The sequence below is a fragment of the Pecten maximus genome, chromosome 7 (assembly GCF_902652985.1).
Source record: "Pecten maximus chromosome 7, xPecMax1.1, whole genome shotgun sequence".
Classification (NCBI taxonomy): Eukaryota; Metazoa; Mollusca; class Bivalvia; order Pectinida; family Pectinidae; genus Pecten; species Pecten maximus.
This window is the reverse complement of record NC_047021.1, coordinates 25904303-25922588: the sequence shown is the minus strand read 5'-3', so window position 1 is coordinate 25922588 and position 18286 is coordinate 25904303.

The window sequence follows — 18286 nt, the reverse complement described above, 5'->3', positions numbered from 1 at the left end:
AGTGTTCTGGGTGACTGTGGTATGTTTGTGTTGAGTGTTCTAGAAGGCTGTGGTATGTTTGTGGTGAGTGTTCTGGGAGACTGTGGTATGTTTGTGGTGAGTGCTCTAGGAGACTGGTATGTTTGTGGTGAGTGTTCTGTGAGGCTGTGGTATGTTTGTGTTGAGTGTTCTGTGAGACTGTGGTATGTTTGTGTTGAGTGTTCTGGGTGACTGTGGTATGTTTGTGTTGAGTGTTCTAGGAGGCTGTGGTATGTTTGTGTTGAGTGTTCTAGGAGGCTGTGGTATGTTTGTGTTGAGTGTTTTGGGAGACTGTGGTATGTTTGTGGTGAGTGTTATGCGAGGCTGTGGTATGTTTGTGTTGAGTGTTCTGTGAGACTGTGGTATGTTTGTGGTGAGTGTTCTGGGAGACTGTGGTATGTTTGTGGTGAGTGTTTTGGGAGACTGTGGTATGTTTGTGGTGAGTGTTTTGGAGACTGTGGTATGTTTGTGGTGAGTGTTCTGGGAGACTGTGGTATGTTTGTAGTGAGTGTTCTGGGAGACTGTGGTATGTTTGTGTTGAGTGTTCTGTGAGACTGTGGTATGTTTGTGTTGAGTGTTCTGGGAGACTGTGGTATGTTTGTGTTGAGTGTTCTAGGAGGCTGTGGTATGTTTGTGTTGAGTGTTTTGGGAGACTGTGGTATGTTTGTGTTGAGTGTTCTGGGAGACTGTGGTATGTTTGTGTTGAGTGTTCTAGGAGGCTGTGGTATGTTTGTGTTGAGTGTTTTGGGAGACTGTGGTATGTTTGTAGTGAGTGTTCTGGGAGACTGTGGTATGTTTGTGTTGAGTGTTCTGTGAGACTTTGGTATGTTTGTGTTGAGTGTTCTAGGAGGCTGTGGTATGTTTGTGTTGAGTGTTTTGGGAGACTGTGGTATGTTTGTGTTGAGTGTTCTGGGAGACTGTGGTATGTTTGTGGTGAGTGTTTTGGGAGACTGTGGTATGTTTGTGGTGAGTGTTTTGGGAGACTGTGGTATGTTTGTGGTGAGTGCTCTAGGAGACTGGTATGTTTGTGGTGAGTGTTCTGTGAGGCTGTGGTATGTTTGTGTTGAGTGTTCTGTGAGACTGTGGTATGTTTGTGTTGAGTGTTCTGGGTGACTGTGGTATGTTTGTGTTGAGTGTTCTAGGAGGCTGTGGTATGTTTGTGGTGAGTGTTCTCGGAGACTGTGGTATGTTTGTGGTGAGTGTTATGCGAGGCTGTGGTATGTTTGTGGTGAGTGTTATGCGAGGCTGTGGTATGTTTGTGGTGAGTGTTTTGGGAGGCTGTGGTATGTTTGTGGTTAGTGTTTTGGGAGACTGTGGTATGTTTGTGGTGAGTGTTCTGTGAGACTGTGGTATGTTTGTGTTGAGTGTTCTGTGAGACTGGTATGTTTGTGGCGAGTGTTCTGTGAGACTGTGGTATGTTTGTGTTGAGTGTTCTGGGATACTGTGGTATGTTTGTGGTGAGTGTTCTGAGAGATTGTGGCATGTTTGTGGTGAGTGTTCTGGGAGACTGTGGTATGTATGTGGTGAGTGTTCTGGGAGACTGTGGTATGTTTGTGGTGAGTGTTTTGGGAGACTGTGGTATGTTTGTGTTGAGTGTTCTGGGAGACTGTGGTATGTTTGTGGTGAGTGTTTTGGGAGACTGTGGTATGTTTGTGTTGAGTGTTCTAGGAGGCTGTGGTATGTTTGTGTTGAGTGTTTTGGGAGACTGTGGTATGTTTGTGTTGAGTGTTCTGGGAGACTGTGGTATGTTTGTGGTGAGTGTTTTGGGAGACTGTGGTATGTTTGTGTTGAGTGTTCTAGGAGGCTGTGGTATGTTTGTGTTGAGTGTTTTGGGAGACTGTGGTATGTTTGTGTTGAGTGTTCTGGGAGACTGTGGTATGTTTGTGGTGAGTGTTTTGGGAGACGGTGGTATGTTTGTGTTGAGTGTTCTAGGAGGCTGTGGTATGTTTGTGTTGAGTGTTTTGGGAGACTGTGGTATGTTTGTGGTGAGTGTTCTGGGAGACTGTGGTATGTTTGTGGTGAGTGCTCTAGGAGACTGGTATGTTTGTGGTGAGTGTTCTGTGAGGCTGTGGTATGTTTGTGTTGAGTGTTCTGTGAGACTGGTATGTTTGTGTTGAGTGTTCTGGGTGACTGTGGTATGTTTGTGTTGAGTGTTCTAGGAGGCTGTGGTATGTTTGTGGTGAGTGTTCTCGGAGACTGTGGTATGTTTGTGGTGAGTGTTATGCGAGGCTGTGGTATGTTTGTGGTGAGTGTTTTGGGAGGCTGTGGTATGTTTGTGGTTAGTGTTTTGGGAGACTGTGGTATGTTTGTGGTGAGTGTTCTGTGAGACTGTGGTATGTTTGTGTTGAGTGTTCTGTGAGACTGGTATGTTTGTGGCGAGTGTTCTGTGAGACTGTGGTATGTTTGTGTTGAGTGTTCTGGGAGACTGTGGTATGTTTGTGGTGAGTGTTCTGAGAGATTGTGGCATGTTTGTGGTGAGTGTTTTGGGAGACTGTGGTATGTTTGTGGTGAGTGTTCTGGGAGACTGTGGTATGTTTGTGGTGAGTGTTTTGGGAGACTGTGGTATGTTTGTGTTGAGTGTTCTGGGAGACTGTGGTATGTTTGTGGTGAGTGTTTTGGGAGACTGTGGTATGTTTGTGGTGAGTGTTTTGGGAGACTGTGGTATGTTTGTGGTGAGTGTTCTGGGAGACTGTGGTATGTTTGTGGTGAGTCCTCTAGGAGACTGGTATGTTTGTGGTGAGTGTTCTGTGAGGCTGTGGTATGTTTGTGTTGAGTGTTCTGTGAGACTGTGGTATGTTTCTGTTGAGTGTTCTGGGTGACTGTGGTATGTTTGTGTTGAGTGTTCTAGGAGGCTGTGGTATGTTTGTGGTGAGTGTTTTGGGAGACTGTGGTATGTTTGTGGTGAGTGTTCTGGGAGACTGTGGTATGTTTGTGGTGAGTGCTCTAGGAGACTGGTATGTTTGTGGTGAGTGTTCTGTGAGACTGTGGTATGTTTGTGTTGAGTGTTCTGGGTGACTGTGGTATGTTTGTGTTGAGTGTTCTGGGAGACTGTGGTATGTTTGTGGTGAGTGTTCTAGGAGGCTGTGGTATGTTTGTGGTGAGTGTTATGCGAGGCTGTGGTATGTTTGTGTTGAGTGTTCTAGGAGGCTGTGGTATGTTTGTGGTGAGTGCTCTCGGAGACTGTGGTATGTTTGTGGTGAGTGTTATGCGAGGCTGTGGTATGTTTGTGGTGAGTGTTATGCGAGGCTGTGGTATGTTTGTGGTAAGTGTTTTGGGAGACTGTGGTATGTTTGTGGTGAGTGTTCTGGGAGACTGGTATGTTTGTGTTGAGTGTTCTGGGAGACTGTGGTATGTTTGTGGTGAGTGTTCTGAGAGATTGTGGTATGTTTGTGGTGAGTGTTCTGGGAGACTGTGGTATGTTTGTGGTGAGTGTTCTGGGAGACTGTGGTATGTTTGTGGTGAGTGTTTTGGGAGACTGTGGTATGTTTGTGGTGAGTGTTCTGAGAGCCTGTGGTATGTTTGTGGTGAGTGTTCTGGGAGACTGTGGTATGTTTGTGGTGAGTGTTTTTGGGAGACTGGTATGTTTGTGGTGAGTGTTTTGGGAGACTGTGGTATGTTGGTGGTGAGTGTTCTGTGAGGCTGTGGTTGTTTGTGGTGAGTGTTTTGGGAGACTGTGGTATGTTTGTGGTGAGTGTTCTGGGAGGCTGTGGTTTGTTTGTGGTGAGTGTTCTGGGAGACTGTGGTATGTTTGTGGTGAGTGTTCAGGAAGACTGTGGTATGTTTGTGGTGAGTGTTTTGGGAGTCTGTGGTTTGTTTGTGTTGAGTGTTCTAGGAGGCTGTGGTATGTTTGTGGTGAGTGTTCTGGAAACCTGTGGTATGTTTGTGGTGAGTGTTCTGGAAGACTGTGGTATGTTTGTGGTGAGTATTTTGGGAGTATGTGGTATGTTTGTGGTGAGTGTTCTAGGAGGCTGTGGTATGTTTGTGGTGAGTGTTCTGGAAAGCTGTGGTATGTTTGTGGTGAGTGTTTTGGGAGACTGTGGTATGTTTGTGGTGAGTATTCTGGAAAGCTGTGGTATGTTTGTGGTGAGTGTTCTAGGAGGCTGTGGTATGTTTGTGGTGAGTGTTCTCGGAGACTGTGGTATGTTTGTGTTGAGTGTTCTGTGAGACTGTGGTATGTTTGTGGCGAGTGTTCTGTGAGACTGTGGTATGTTTGTGTTGAGTGTTCTGGGAGACTGTGGTATGTTTGTGGTGAGTGTTCTGAGAGATTGTGGTATGTTTGTGGTGAGTGTTCTGGGAGACTGTGGTATGTTTGTGGTGAGTGTTTTGGGAGACTGTGGTATGTTTGTGGTGAGTGTTCTGAGAGACTGTGGTATGTTTGTGTTGAGTGTTCTGGGAGACTGTGGTATGTTTGTGTTGAGTGTTCTGGGAGACTGTGGTATGTTTGTGGTGAGTGCTCTAGGAGACTGGTATGTTTGTGGTGAGTGTTCTGTGAGGCTGTGGTATGTTTCTGTTGAGTGTTCTGGGTGACTGTGGTATGTTTGTGTTGAGTGTTCTAGGAGGCTGTGGTATGTTTGTGGTGAGTGTTTTGGGAGACTGTGGTATGTTTGTGTTGAGTGTTCTGTGAGACTGGTATGTTTGTGGCGAGTGTTCTGTGAGACTGGTATGTTTGTGTTGAGTGTTCTGGGAGACTGTGGTATGTTTGTGGTGAGTGTTCTGAGAGATTGTGGCATGTTTGTGGTGAGTGTTTTGGGAGACTGTGGTATGTTTGTGGTGAGTGTTCTGGGAGACTGTGGTATGTTTGTGGTGAGTGTTTTGGGAGACTGTGGTATGTTTGTGTTGAGTGTTCTGGGAGACTGTGGTATGTTTGTGGTGAGTGTTTTGGGAGACTGTGGTATGTTTGTGGTGAGTGTTTTGGGAGACTGTGGTATGTTTGTGGTGAGTGTTCTGGGAGACTGTGGTATGTTTGTGGTGAGTCCTCTAGGAGACTGGTATGTTTGTGGTGAGTGTTCTGTGAGGCTGTGGTATGTTTGTGTTGAGTGTTCTGTGAGACTGTGGTATGTTTCTGTTGAGTGTTCTGGGTGACTGTGGTATGTTTGTGTTGAGTGTTCTAGGAGGCTGTGGTATGTTTGTGGTGAGTGTTTTGGGAGACTGTGGTATGTTTGTGGTGAGTGTTCTGGGAGACTGTGGTATGTTTGTGGTGAGTGCTCTAGGAGACTGGTATGTTTGTGGTGAGTGTTCTGTGAGACTGTGGTATGTTTGTGTTGAGTGTTCTGGGTGACTGTGGTATGTTTGTGTTGAGTGTTCTGGGAGACTGTGGTATGTTTGTGGTGAGTGTTCTAGGAGGCTGTGGTATGTTTGTGGTGAGTGTTATGCGAGGCTGTGGTATGTTTGTGTTGAGTGTTCTAGGAGGCTGTGGTATGTTTGTGGTGAGTGCTCTCGGAGACTGTGGTATGTTTGTGGTGAGTGTTATGCGAGGCTGTGGTATGTTTGTGGTGAGTGTTATGCGAGGCTGTGGTATGTTTGTGGTAAGTGTTTTGGGAGACTGTGGTATGTTTGTGGTGAGTGTTCTGGGAGACTGTGGTATGTTTGTGTTGAGTGTTCTGGGAGACTGTGGTATGTTTGTGGTGAGTGTTCTGAGAGATTGTGGTATGTTTGTGGTGAGTGTTCTGGGAGACTGTGGTATGTTTGTGGTGAGTGTTCTGGGAGACTGTGGTATGTTTGTGGTGAGTGTTTTGGGAGACTGTGGTATGTTTGTGGTGAGTGTTCTGAGAGCCTGTGGTATGTTTGTGGTGAGTGTTCTGGGAGACTGTGGTATGTTTGTGGTGAGTGTTTTTGGGAGACTGGTATGTTTGTGGTGAGTGTTTTGGGAGACTGTGGTATGTTGGTGGTGAGTGTTCTGTGAGGCTGTGGTTTGTTTGTGGTGAGTGTTTTGGGAGACTGTGGTATGTTTGTGGTGAGTGTTCTGTGAGGCTGTGGTTTGTTTGTGGTGAGTGTTCTGGGAGACTGTGGTATGTTTGTGGTGAGTGTTCAGGAAGACTGTGGTATGTTTGTGGTGAGTGTTTTGGGAGTCTGTGGTTTGTTTGTGTTGAGTGTTCTAGGAGGCTGTGGTATGTTTGTGGTGAGTGTTCTGGAAACCTGTGGTATGTTTGTGGTGAGTGTTCTGGAAGACTGTGGTATGTTTGTGGTGAGTATTTTGGGAGTATGTGGTATGTTTGTGGTGAGTGTTCTAGGAGGCTGTGGTATGTTTGTGGTGAGTGTTCTGGAAAGCTGTGGTATGTTTGTGGTGAGTGTTTTGGGAGACTGTGGTATGTTTGTGGTGAGTATTCTGGAAAGCTGTGGTATGTTTGTGGTGAGTGTTCTAGGAGGCTGTGGTATGTTTGTGGTGAGTGTTCTCGGAGACTGTGGTATGTTTGTGTTGAGTGTTCTGTGAGACTGTGGTATGTTTGTGGCGAGTGTTCTGTGAGACTGTGGTATGTTTGTGTTGAGTGTTCTGGGAGACTGTGGTATGTTTGTGGTGAGTGTTCTGAGAGATTGTGGTATGTTTGTGGTGAGTGTTCTGGGAGACTGTGGTATGTTTGTGGTGAGTGTTTTGGGAGACTGTGGTATGTTTGTGGTGAGTGTTCTGAGAGACTGTGGTATGTTTGTGTTGAGTGTTCTGGGAGACTGTGGTATGTTTGTGTTGAGTGTTCTGGGAGACTGTGGTATGTTTGTGGTGAGTGCTCTAGGAGACTGGTATGTTTGTGGTGAGTGTTCTGTGAGGCTGTGGTATGTTTCTGTTGAGTGTTCTGGGTGACTGTGGTATGTTTGTGTTGAGTGTTCTAGGAGGCTGTGGTATGTTTGTGGTGAGTGTTTTGGGAGACTGTGGTATGTTTGTGGTGAGTGTTCTGGGAGACTGTGGTATGTTTGTGGTGAGTGCTCTAGGAGACTGGTATGTTTGTGGTGAGTGTTCTGTGAGACTGTGGTATGTTTGTGTTGAGTGTTCTGGGTGACTGTGGTATGTTTGTGTTGAGTGTTCTGGGTGACTGTGGTATGTTTGTGTTGAGTGTTCTGGGTGACTTTGGTATGTTTGTGTTGAGTGTTCTGTGAGACTGTGGTATGTTTCTGTTGAGTGTTCTGGGTGACTGTGGTATGTTTGTGTTGAGTGTCTAGGAGGCTGTGGTATGTTTGTGGTGAGTGTTTTGGGAGACTGTGGTATGTTTGTGGTGAGTGTTTTGGGAGACTGTGGTATGTTTGTGGTGAGTGCTCTAGGAGACTGGTATGTTTGTGGTGAGTGTTCTGTGAGACTGTGGTATGTTTGTGTTGAGTGTTCTGGGTGACTGTGGTATGTTTGTGTTGAGTGTTCTGGGAGACTGTGGTATGTTTGTGGTGAGTGTTCTAGGAGGCTGTGGTATGTTTGTGGTGAGTGTTATGCGAGGCTGTGGTATGTTTGTGTTGAGTGTTCTAGGAAGCTGTGGTATGTTTGTGGTGAGTGCTCTCGGAGACTGTGGTATGTTTGTGGTGAGTGTTATGCGAGGCTGTGGTATGTTTGTGGTAAGTGTTTTGGGAGACTGTGGTATGTTTGTGGTGAGTGTTCTGTGAGACTGTGGTATGTTTGTGTTGAGTGTTCTGTGAGACTGTGGTATGTTTGTGTTGAGTGTTCTGGGAGACTGTGGTATGTTTGTGGCGAGTGTTCTGGGAGACTGTGGTATGTTTGTGGTGAGTGTTCTGGGAGACTGTGGTATGTTTGTGGTGAGTGTTCTGAGAGACTGTGGTATGTTTGTGGTGAGTGTTCTGAGAGATTGTGGTATGTTTGTGGTGAGTGTTCTGGGAGACTGTGGTATGTTTGTGTTGAGTGTTCTGGGAGACTGTGGTATGTTTGTGGTGAGTGTTCTGAGAGATTGTGGTATGTTTGTGGTGAGTGTTCTGGGAGACTGTGGTATGTTTGTGGTGAGTGTTCTGGGAGACTGTGGTATGTTTGTGGTGAGTGTTTTGGGAGACTTTGGTATGTTTGTGGTGAGTGTTCTGAGAGCCTGTGGTATGTTTGTGGTGAGTGTTCTGTGAGACTGTGGTATGTTTGTGGTGAGTGTTTTGGGAGACTGTGGTATGTTTGTGGTGAGTGTTTTGGGAGACTGTGGTATGTTGGTGGTGAGTGTTCTGTGAGGCTGTGGTTTGTTTGTGGTGAGTGTTTTGGGAGACTGTGGTATGTTTGTGGTGAGTGTTCTGTGAGGCTGTGGTTTGTTTGTGGTGAGTGTTCTGGGAGACTGTGGTATGTTTGTGGTGAGTGTTCAGGAAGACTGTGGTATGTTTGTGGTGAGTGTTTTGGGAGTCTGTGGTTTGTTTGTGTTGAGTGTTCTAGGAGGCTGTGGTATGTTTGTGGTGAGTGTTCTGGAAACCTGTGGTATGTTTGTGGTGAGTGTTCTGGAAGACTGTGGTATGTTTGTGGTGAGTATTTTGGGAGTATGTGGTATGTTTGTGGTGAGTGTTCTAGGAGGCTGTGGTATGTTTGTGGTGAGTGTTCTGGAAAGCTGTGGTATGTTTGTGGTGAGTGTTTTGGGAGACTGTGGTATGTTTGTGGTGAGTGTTCTCGGAGACTGTGGTATGTTTGTGTTGAGTGTTCTGTGAGACTGTGGTATGTTTGTGGCGAGTGTTCTGTGAGACTGTGGTATGTTTGTGTTGAGTGTTCTGGGAGACTGTGGTATGTTTGTGGTGAGTGTTCTGAGAGATTGTGGTATGTTTGTGGTGAGTGTTCTGGGAGACTGTGGTATGTTTGTGGTGAGTGTTTTGGGAGACTGTGGTATGTTTGTGGTGAGTGTTCTGAGAGACTGTGGTATGTTTGTGTTGAGTGTTCTGGGAGACTGTGGTATGTTTGTGGTGAGTGTTCTGGGAGACTGTGGTATGTTTGTGGTGAGTGTTTTGGGAGACTGTGGTATGTTTGTGGTGAGTGTTCTGGGAGACTGTGGTATGTTTGTGTTGAGTGTTCTGGGAGACTGTGGTATGTTTGTGGTGAGTGTTCTGGGAGACTGTGGTATGTTTGTGGTGAGTGTTTTGGGAGACTTTGGTATGTTTGTGGTGAGTGTTCTGAGAGCCTGTGGTATGTTTGTGGTGAGTGTTCTGTGAGACTGTGGTATGTTTGTGGTGAGTGTTTTGGGAGACTGTGGTATGTTTGTGGTGAGTGTTTTGGGAGACTGTGGTATGTTGGTGGTGAGTGTTCTGTGAGGCTGTGGTTTGTTTGTGGTGAGTGTTTTGGGAGACTGTGGTATGTTTGTGGTGAGTGTTCTGTGAGGCTGTGGTTTGTTTGTGGTGAGTGTTCTGGGAGACTGTGGTATGTTTGTGGTGAGTGTTCAGGAAGACTGTGGTATGTTTGTGGTGAGTGTTTTGGGAGTCTGTGGTTTGTTTGTGTTGAGTGTTCTAGGAGGCTGTGGTATGTTTGTGGTGAGTGTTCTGGAAACCTGTGGTATGTTTGTGGTGAGTGTTCTGGAAGACTGTGGTATGTTTGTGGTGAGTATTTTGGGAGTATGTGGTATGTTTGTGGTGAGTGTTCTAGGAGGCTGTGGTATGTTTGTGGTGAGTGTTTTGGAAAGCTGTGGTATGTTTGTGGTGAGTGTTTTGGGAGACTGTGGTATGTTTGTGGTGAGTGTTCTCGGAGACTGTGGTATGTTTGTGTTGAGTGTTCTGTGAGACTGTGGTATGTTTGTGGCGAGTGTTCTGTGAGACTGTGGTATGTTTGTGTTGAGTGTTCTGGGAGACTGTGGTATGTTTGTGGTGAGTGTTCTGAGAGATTGTGGTATGTTTGTGGTGAGTGTTCTGGGAGACTGTGGTATGTTTGTGGTGAGTGTTTTGGGAGACTGTGGTATGTTTGTGGTGAGTGTTCTGAGAGACTGTGGTATGTTTGTGTTGAGTGTTCTGGGAGACTGTGGTATGTTTGTGGTGAGTGTTCTGGGAGACTGTGGTATGTTTGTGGTGAGTGTTTTGGGAGACTGTGGTATGTTTGTGGTGAGTGTTCTGAGAGACTGTGGTATGTTTGTGTTGAGTGTTCTGGGAGACTGTGGTATGTTTGTGGTGAGTGTTTTGGGAGACTGCGGTATGTTTGTGGTGAGTGTTTTGGGAGACTGTGGTATGTTTGTGGTGAGTGTTCTAGGAGGCTGTGGTATGTTTGTGGTGAGTGTTCTGGAAACCTGTGGTATGTTTGTGGCGAGTGTTCTGGAAGACTGTGGTATGTTTGTGGTGAGTATTTTGGGAGTATGTGGTATGTTTGTGGTGAGTGTTCTAGGAGGCTGTGGTATGTTTGTGGTGAGTGTTCTGGAAAGCTGTGGTATGTTTGTGGTGAGTGTTTTGGGAGACTGTGGTATGTTTGTGGTGAGTATTCTGGAAAGCTGTGGTATGTTTGTGGTGAGTGTTCTAGGAGGCTGTGGTATGTTTGTGGTGAGTGTTCTCGGAGACTGTGGTATGTTTGTGTTGAGTGTTCTGTGAGACTGTGGTATGTTTGTGGCGAGTGTTCTGTGAGACTGTGGTATGTTTGTGGCGAGTGTTCTGGGAGACTGTGGTATGTTTGTGGTGAGTGTTCTGAGAGATTGTGGTATGTTTGTGGTGAGTGTTCTGGGAGACTGTGGTATGTTTGTGGTGAGTGTTTTGGGAGACTGTGGTATGTTTGTGGTGAGTGTTCTGAGAGACTGTGGTATGTTTGTGTTGAGTGTTCTGGGAGACTGTGGTATGTTTGTGGTGAGTGTTTTGGGAGACTGTGGTATGTTTGTGGTGAGTGTTTTGGGAGACTGTGGTATGTTTGTGGTGAGTGTTCTGTGAGGCTGTGGTTTGTTTGTGGTGAGTGTTCTGGGAGACTGTGGTATGTTTGTGGTGAGTGTTCAGGAAGACTGGTATGTTTGTGGTGAGTGTTTTGGGAGTCTGTGGTTTGTTTGTGTTGAGTGTTCTAGGAGGCTGTGGTATGTTTGTGGTGAGTGTTCTGGAAACCTGTGGTATGTTTGTGGTGAGTGTTCTGGAAGACTGTGGTATGTTTGTGGTGAGTGTTTTGGGAGACTGTGGTATGTTTGTGGTGAGTGTTTTGGGAGACTGTGGTATGTTTGTGGTGAGTGTTCTGTGAGGCTGTGGTTTGTTTGTGGTGAGTGTTCTGGGAGACTGTGGTATGTTTGTGGTGAGTGTTCAGGAAGACTGGTATGTTTGTGGTGAGTGTTTTGGGAGTCTGTGGTTTGTTTGTGTTGAGTGTTCTAGGAGGCTGTGGTATGTTTGTGGTGAGTGTTCTGGAAACCTGTGGTATGTTTGTGGTGAGTGTTCTGGAAGACTGTGGTATGTTTGTGGTGAGTATTTTGGGAGTATGTGGTATGTTTGTGGTGAGTGTTCTAGGAGGCTGTGGTATGTTTGTGGTGAGTGTTCTGGAAAGCTGTGGTATGTTTGTGGTGAGTGTTTTCGGAGGCTGTGGTATGTTTGAAAAACCGATGCTGACATTATAGTGTTGTCTCATGGAAGTATACTGCCGAAGACAACCATCAGAACACCATAGCCGGCTATATAACACGACAGGTTGCGAATTCGAAGCAGTCATCCCACTCTAAAGATGTACAATTATTTGAGGTTCTGGTGTGTCTCGGCCCACAGCCGGCCACATAGGGTTGACGCTAAAACTGACAGCCAGTGATGGAGTGTAGAGATATAATACAGGCAGAAGAAAAACCAAAGTCTCTTACAGTGTACAATTACCTGAAGGGAGAATCACATACGTTTACTATACCTTCTTACAGCACGAAGCACTGTAGGAGGGAAATGGATCCGGAATTATTGGTTATCACTGTTTAACTTTCTATATAAAACTATGCTCAAGGCTACAGTTTACAATTATACAAATGAAGTGAAACTTGAATAATGTATTCATATAGAGATTGAACTGTGTTTGATAGGGTTACGGTGGTATGAACGCAATATGATACAGACATATAGCGCGTAAGCGTGTATTGACACAGTTAGTAGTGACGTGTTCGAACTGTACGCTTCAGTCACTTGTTGTGAGCTTACCTCGTGGAGATGTTAAATATTAACTCATTTCCGCAATCTTCAGTTTAGTTTTTGACAAAATACTCATTTGGCATTAGGTTTTGGTACAGAGATCATCGGGTAACATCAGAAAACGGTAAGATTGCGTTGTCAGTCCTTTGAAAATGGCGCCGTCTAGTTGACGTTCTTGTAACGTCACCAAGAGACGACGTCATTATTATGTTTCCATTCCCGCCCTTATTAATCCGCTTAGCCCCTTTTTTATTGCGTTTACGCTAATTTTAACGCAGTCAGAGTTTACTAAGCTGAAGAAGGGAGATATGTAAATTAATATAATCGTATAGCTGATAATTGGACAATAGTTATGACTGAAATACCTTTGGTTTGGTTTGTTTTTGTTTAACGTCCTATTAACAGCCAGGGTCATTTAAGGACGTGGCAGGTTTTGGAGGTGGAGGAAAGCCGGAGTATCCGGAGAAAAACCACCGGCCTAGGTCAGTACCTGCATGGCAACAGCCTCACGTAGGTTTCGAACTCGCAACCCAGAGATGGAGGGCTAGTAATAAAGTGTCGGGACACCTTAACAACTCGGCCACCCCGGCCCGACTGAAATACCAACATACATCTTGATTACAAATATCAAGATCTGAGTGTTATATTCAATGACTGTCACTGTCCAGAAATAACAAATTAAGCACTTGTTCTACTTTCTGAATGCAGACGGACATTAATTATGACGAGACGAGTTGAATTTCACTGCCAAATTACATGTCGGATTGTTTTCTGAGGTAGAAGAAATTTGTGCTGTAGAGACTGGAATGTGCTTACACAGGTGTACACGATTCCTGGGCAGTCGGTACGAAAGAGCATAGTTTATAGTTTATAGTTTTTATTTCATCCAAATGCAAAACAAGCATATAGGGAACAGTACAAACATGTTCATAATTATCATGACATAGACAAGCATAAGATGGCGGAGGACAATATTACCATCAATACTACTGTAATGAGATGTACAAGACATGTTGTAACTACATTGTGTTATCAATATACATTGTAAACTCATCAGTTTCAACTTATTGAATTAATATGACAAAACCGTGACGTCATACATAGTAACGATACGTCATAACGGATGACGTCATACTATATAAAAAGCTACAGAAGCAACAGTGACACCGATGAAAAATGATGAATCAATAATAGCAACAAACTAAGATCAATTTAATTACTTGCAAGCAGGAGGACCGTGGGACTTGATAATGATTTATGATGACATAATATGGGAGATCTCAATATTCAAACTGATTTTAATTTTACCGTAGTTATTTAGACTCTTCCCTTGTTTCCTGACAGTGACAGTGATATATGCCAGTATTAGATAACATGAGACGGATATTTTACACTATACTATCCAAACTTACTTTTACTCGAGTACTCTCGAAGCCTCTTTTGTGAAATGTTATCACACCTCCGTTATATAGGCGAAATTGTAGGTAAAACTGGAGGACTTTGAAAGGTTTTTGTTACCTCTCTGAAAGGAAGGGCCGCGGTGGCCGAGTGGTTAAGGTGTCCCGACACTTTAACACTAGCCCCCCACCTCTGGGTTGCGAGTTCGAAACCTACGTGGGACAGTTGCCATGTACTGACCGTAGGCCGGTGGTTTTTCTCCGGGTACTCCGGCTTTCCTCCACCTCCCAAACCTGGCACGTCCTTAAATGACCCTGGCTGTTAATAGGACGTTAAACAAAAACAAACCAAACCAAATCTCTGAACGGCTCTTCTACATAATCAGCCCCTTATGAAAACAGAACATGTCAGTCAAGAGAGAGACACCATTTGTTCGCAACAGTCACATGGTACATCAATAGTATGATGGAAGATCGTGTTAACAAACGCATCAACGGATTTGTCGATCAGAAATTCAATATTTTTATTTGAAAAAAGTACACTTTTGTAGCTCTTACATCAGTCCAAATAAAAAGAGTATTGGTCAAAATAATGGTATGATTTAAATCGGGTTCCGTGTTACCTTTTCCTCTCACACATCTGAAACCCTAGTCTTCACAGTTACACTTTATGACCAGGTCATGTCGTTTTCGACCTTTTTACTGGCAGGGATTTAACACAGAAGCAATATACATATACCCAACCGGGCACATAGTTTGACAGTGAATTTTAGAGGATTTCTTTCACATTGATTTCGTATTTAACTTCCTATTCCATCGCTGTCCCTGTGTAGTTTTTGTGATAGCTTCCGTAAAGCATTGCCAGCATAAATGCCTGAGTTAAACAACATTATAGTAGTCTTACTTAGTGCTCATTGAGTTTAGACACTGACATAATGACTACACGAGCAACTTGAGTTATTAATTGTAAAATATAACAACATAACCGATGCCCGTATCCAGGCTCCGTTAGCCAAGCCTCGGTAATCTTTATTACTGTAAAAGTGGAAATGTTCGCGGCCTGGAAATTTTCGCTTATTTCGTGGCCATTAAATCTCCGCGAAATTATCCACACGCGAAAATAATCCCACATGAAAATATTGACACGCGAATATTTCCACCAAATAAAATCCAAGACGCAAGTTCCTAGTGGTATACCATATGCATTCAAGCGTCATATCGCTCGTGATGTGTAAAACGTTGTCATGGTCGGTCAAGAGACATGCATGGATATAAAATAATTTAAGTAATGTGTAAAATGATAGTATTTTATCTAATTTTCAATGCTTATTAATCATTAAATTTTCTTCATTTCATGATAACTATGATCGTTACTACGTAAACGTTACAGTACAGATTAATCTCGGAGCAGCTCGGCCTTTTGTAGCTAGCCTATAGGCCCCGAAACAGCACAGGTTTCAGTTGTTACACAAAAGATAAACTTCCTTGTAATAGAAAAGTAAAGTCATTACACGGTAATATGTCTTATCTGAATCTGAAACTTCGATACATTATTGCAATGAATGACCTGTTTAATATAGCATAGTATGTACAGTATAGCCATTTCCTAAACGCAAAAGCTAAATTAGGTCAGACATCAATATATGTCTGCCTGTAAATAGAACACGGGATTCCCCTACTTTTGTATGTCGGTGGCACGTCATTACTCGCAGTGAAGACTTCCTCAGTCTCCCGATAAACTGTATCTGAACATGGTAGGTATGTTTTTAATATATTTTGTGACCTATACATTGGTATATATCTTAGTGAACTAATTCTTTATGGTACACTGATGCTTACGATCCATTTTTAACCACAAGTCATAAAATATCAGGAAAACGTATTCTAATTAAGAGGACATGCTTCTCTGATTATTGTAGTTTAATAATATTTTTAACCAGCATTGTAACATGGTATATCTGATGGACCAACAACCAATATATGTTCGATGATATCATCTGTAACTTTCGTTTCTCGTGATTATATATTTCATGACCCTGAGAAATCCCGAATGCATTGCAGTATCACTGCCTAAAATACGTAAGTCAATTAGACCACTAGCTGTGTCAGGCAGTGTATGTGCTCAATGCACACAAAATAAAATAAAATATTTCTGAATCAGATATGGCAGTAAATCAGCAGCACGTGCTGTCCTATCTGTCCTTAGATAAGGACGCGGCTTTTCTGCCTTTTTGGCTCTATAGTATGTTTTAGTGTCTGTCTGTTCGTCCGTTTTTTTTTTATTTGTCTCCTGTCGATATTCTTTCCTTCTCTCATATCGATTCATCTTGTCCATGTATCTGTGATACAGTATTTTTAACACGTATGAAACACTTGTCCTGTTATTTTATTTTACATTTGTGTAGTCCTATCGAGTAAGGAATACCACATATTTGTGTTTTTTGTCCACATATCACTGAGACACAGGGACTTGGTAGGAATTCCTAACCCACGGTCCATGTACAGTGTATGTATTTTTGTACACATATATGGATCGTGGGTTTGCGATTCGAGTCCCTGTGCACTGAACACTAAAGGTATCGACTGCTCACTGATAGTATTCAACTTTGTTTAGAGCCAAACATGAATTAAACTGCATCATACAGCTGTTTCATCCTTCTTGGTCTCGTCAGTGATGTTAGGGACACCAAACAGCTGTTTCGTCCTTCTAGGGCTCGTCAGTGATGTTAGTGACATTATACAGTTGTTTTGTCCTTCCAGGACTCGTCAGTGATATTAGGGACATCATACAGTTGTTTCGTCTTTCTAGGTCTCGTCAGTGATGTTAGGGACATCATACAGTTGTTTCGTCCTTTGAGGACTCGTCAGTGATGTTAGGGACATCACGCATCTGTTTCGTCCTTCTAGGGCTCGTCAGTGATGTTAAGGGTCTGTCTGTAGAGCCATTTAATTAAGCGGTATGAGACGATGATAATTATATCACCATACAATTATTACAATGTCAATTAATGGTTTTAAGAAAAGCTTAAACTGTTAAAAATCACATATACTAATTCTCGATACAGCGAGTAAAATTAGCAAACACTTCCAATAACGAAAGTGTACAAATAGGGAAGATCTTTATTGTGATATATTTATTAAGTGAATTAAATAATTATGTATGTGTGCCTTGAATATAAAGATTCAGTAAAAACAAATGTATGTCATGATAAGAAACAAAAATCCTGGTGAGAATGGGGTATATATTATTATGTTTTAGGGCGCTGATGATAACCGGACGGGGTAAAATTGGAAATTCCAAGTCACCATAGGTAGTAACACTATTGATAAGTGGCTGGATACATCCTTGTACGACCCGTCACTCATTGTTTACGCTAAATATAAGTAAACATAGGCACGACCGACCGTATATTTATATAACTTTGCATAAAATATACATTCTGACATGTTTGTAAAAAATATATGTATAGCCATTAGCCAGGTCGTCGCGTCGACTGGTAATCGGCGTTATCTCCCTTTGACCATATTTGAAATATCTCCCAGAGAAATTTTCTAAAACTTTCCCCAAATTTGGCACGAGGTAAATGAATTACCTGCATTTTTGCCTCTCTCGTTCCAGTGGGTTTGTTTGTGTTAGTTATGATCAACAGGTCACCGACAATACCCAACCCGTACATAAAGTAACCGTGGTGTAAGAGAAATGCGGAAGTTTGCTTTTCAATAAAATTGATAAATTCCACACCACAAAGTCAGTACCCCGATGGGAGAAACGAAACCCTGGTCTATGAGCTATTTGTCACGATTGACACGACTGACTCTATTTGATAGTGTTAACCTAGTTTTTTAAGCAATGTCATGGTGACTGTATTATAAATCACGATCAACGGTGTTTAATGACCCACTGACTTTAAATCGTTATATGAAGTATGGAATGTCTTATTTTATCCTTGTCAAACTACCTTCGATAAACATTTGTTACTATGCTCAAAAGAATTTCATTTTAGCTTCAGTCCACGAAAGGTTGAGGAGTTGATTAACACACATGTGTGCTGTCTAAAGATACATGTATGTGTGTATTTAACAATAGCTATACGTCCTTAAGAAGTTCTACACTAGCCCCTAAGTGTATACAAACGAAACCCTTGGTTAGCTGAGTGTAACTGATTTTTATCGTAGTTATACCTGGTCAATACGTGTACATGACGTAGTTCCGTATAGTTAGGAGTATGATGACATTTTAGGTTTTTAAGTTTCTACTGTTAGCCTCTGCCCGATTCAATTGTTATTTGTGATAGAAAATACATTGTAGGTTTAAAATTGCTCTCCAAGTGATTTGTTGTCAAGAAATTAAGACGGTGGTTTACATCAAATTCCCCGGTGTTTCATATCAATATTCTCATTTTCTTTTCTTCCTATTTTTAATGAAATAGAATAAGAACTACTTAGATATTATTTAAGGGTTAACTGTAATATTTTTTTTACGTTATTGAGCAATAACACAAAAAACTGGGGTGTACTCTGAATAAACCGCGAAGCAACGATAACAACGATAAGAAACATTTTCATTAAGTTTAACATGTTTATTTTGCTCCAGATATTTAAAAACACATCGATAAATACAAAATCCCGTGAAAAACGATTACTCCGCTGACGTCACAGTTTATTTTTTTATGTTATGAGATGATAACATAATTTTTTGAGCCAATGAAAATGCTTGTTACAAGCAAAATTAAATTATAAAGCAATAACAACAAGATTTAATGCAGTATCCAAATACAATCTAATCAGTGGCGATTTTGTTTGTTTTGAAGTATTGTTCGATATCTACTTTCAAATCCAAGGGTCTCAAATATTTACCTTGCCTCAATGTGTAAAGTCAA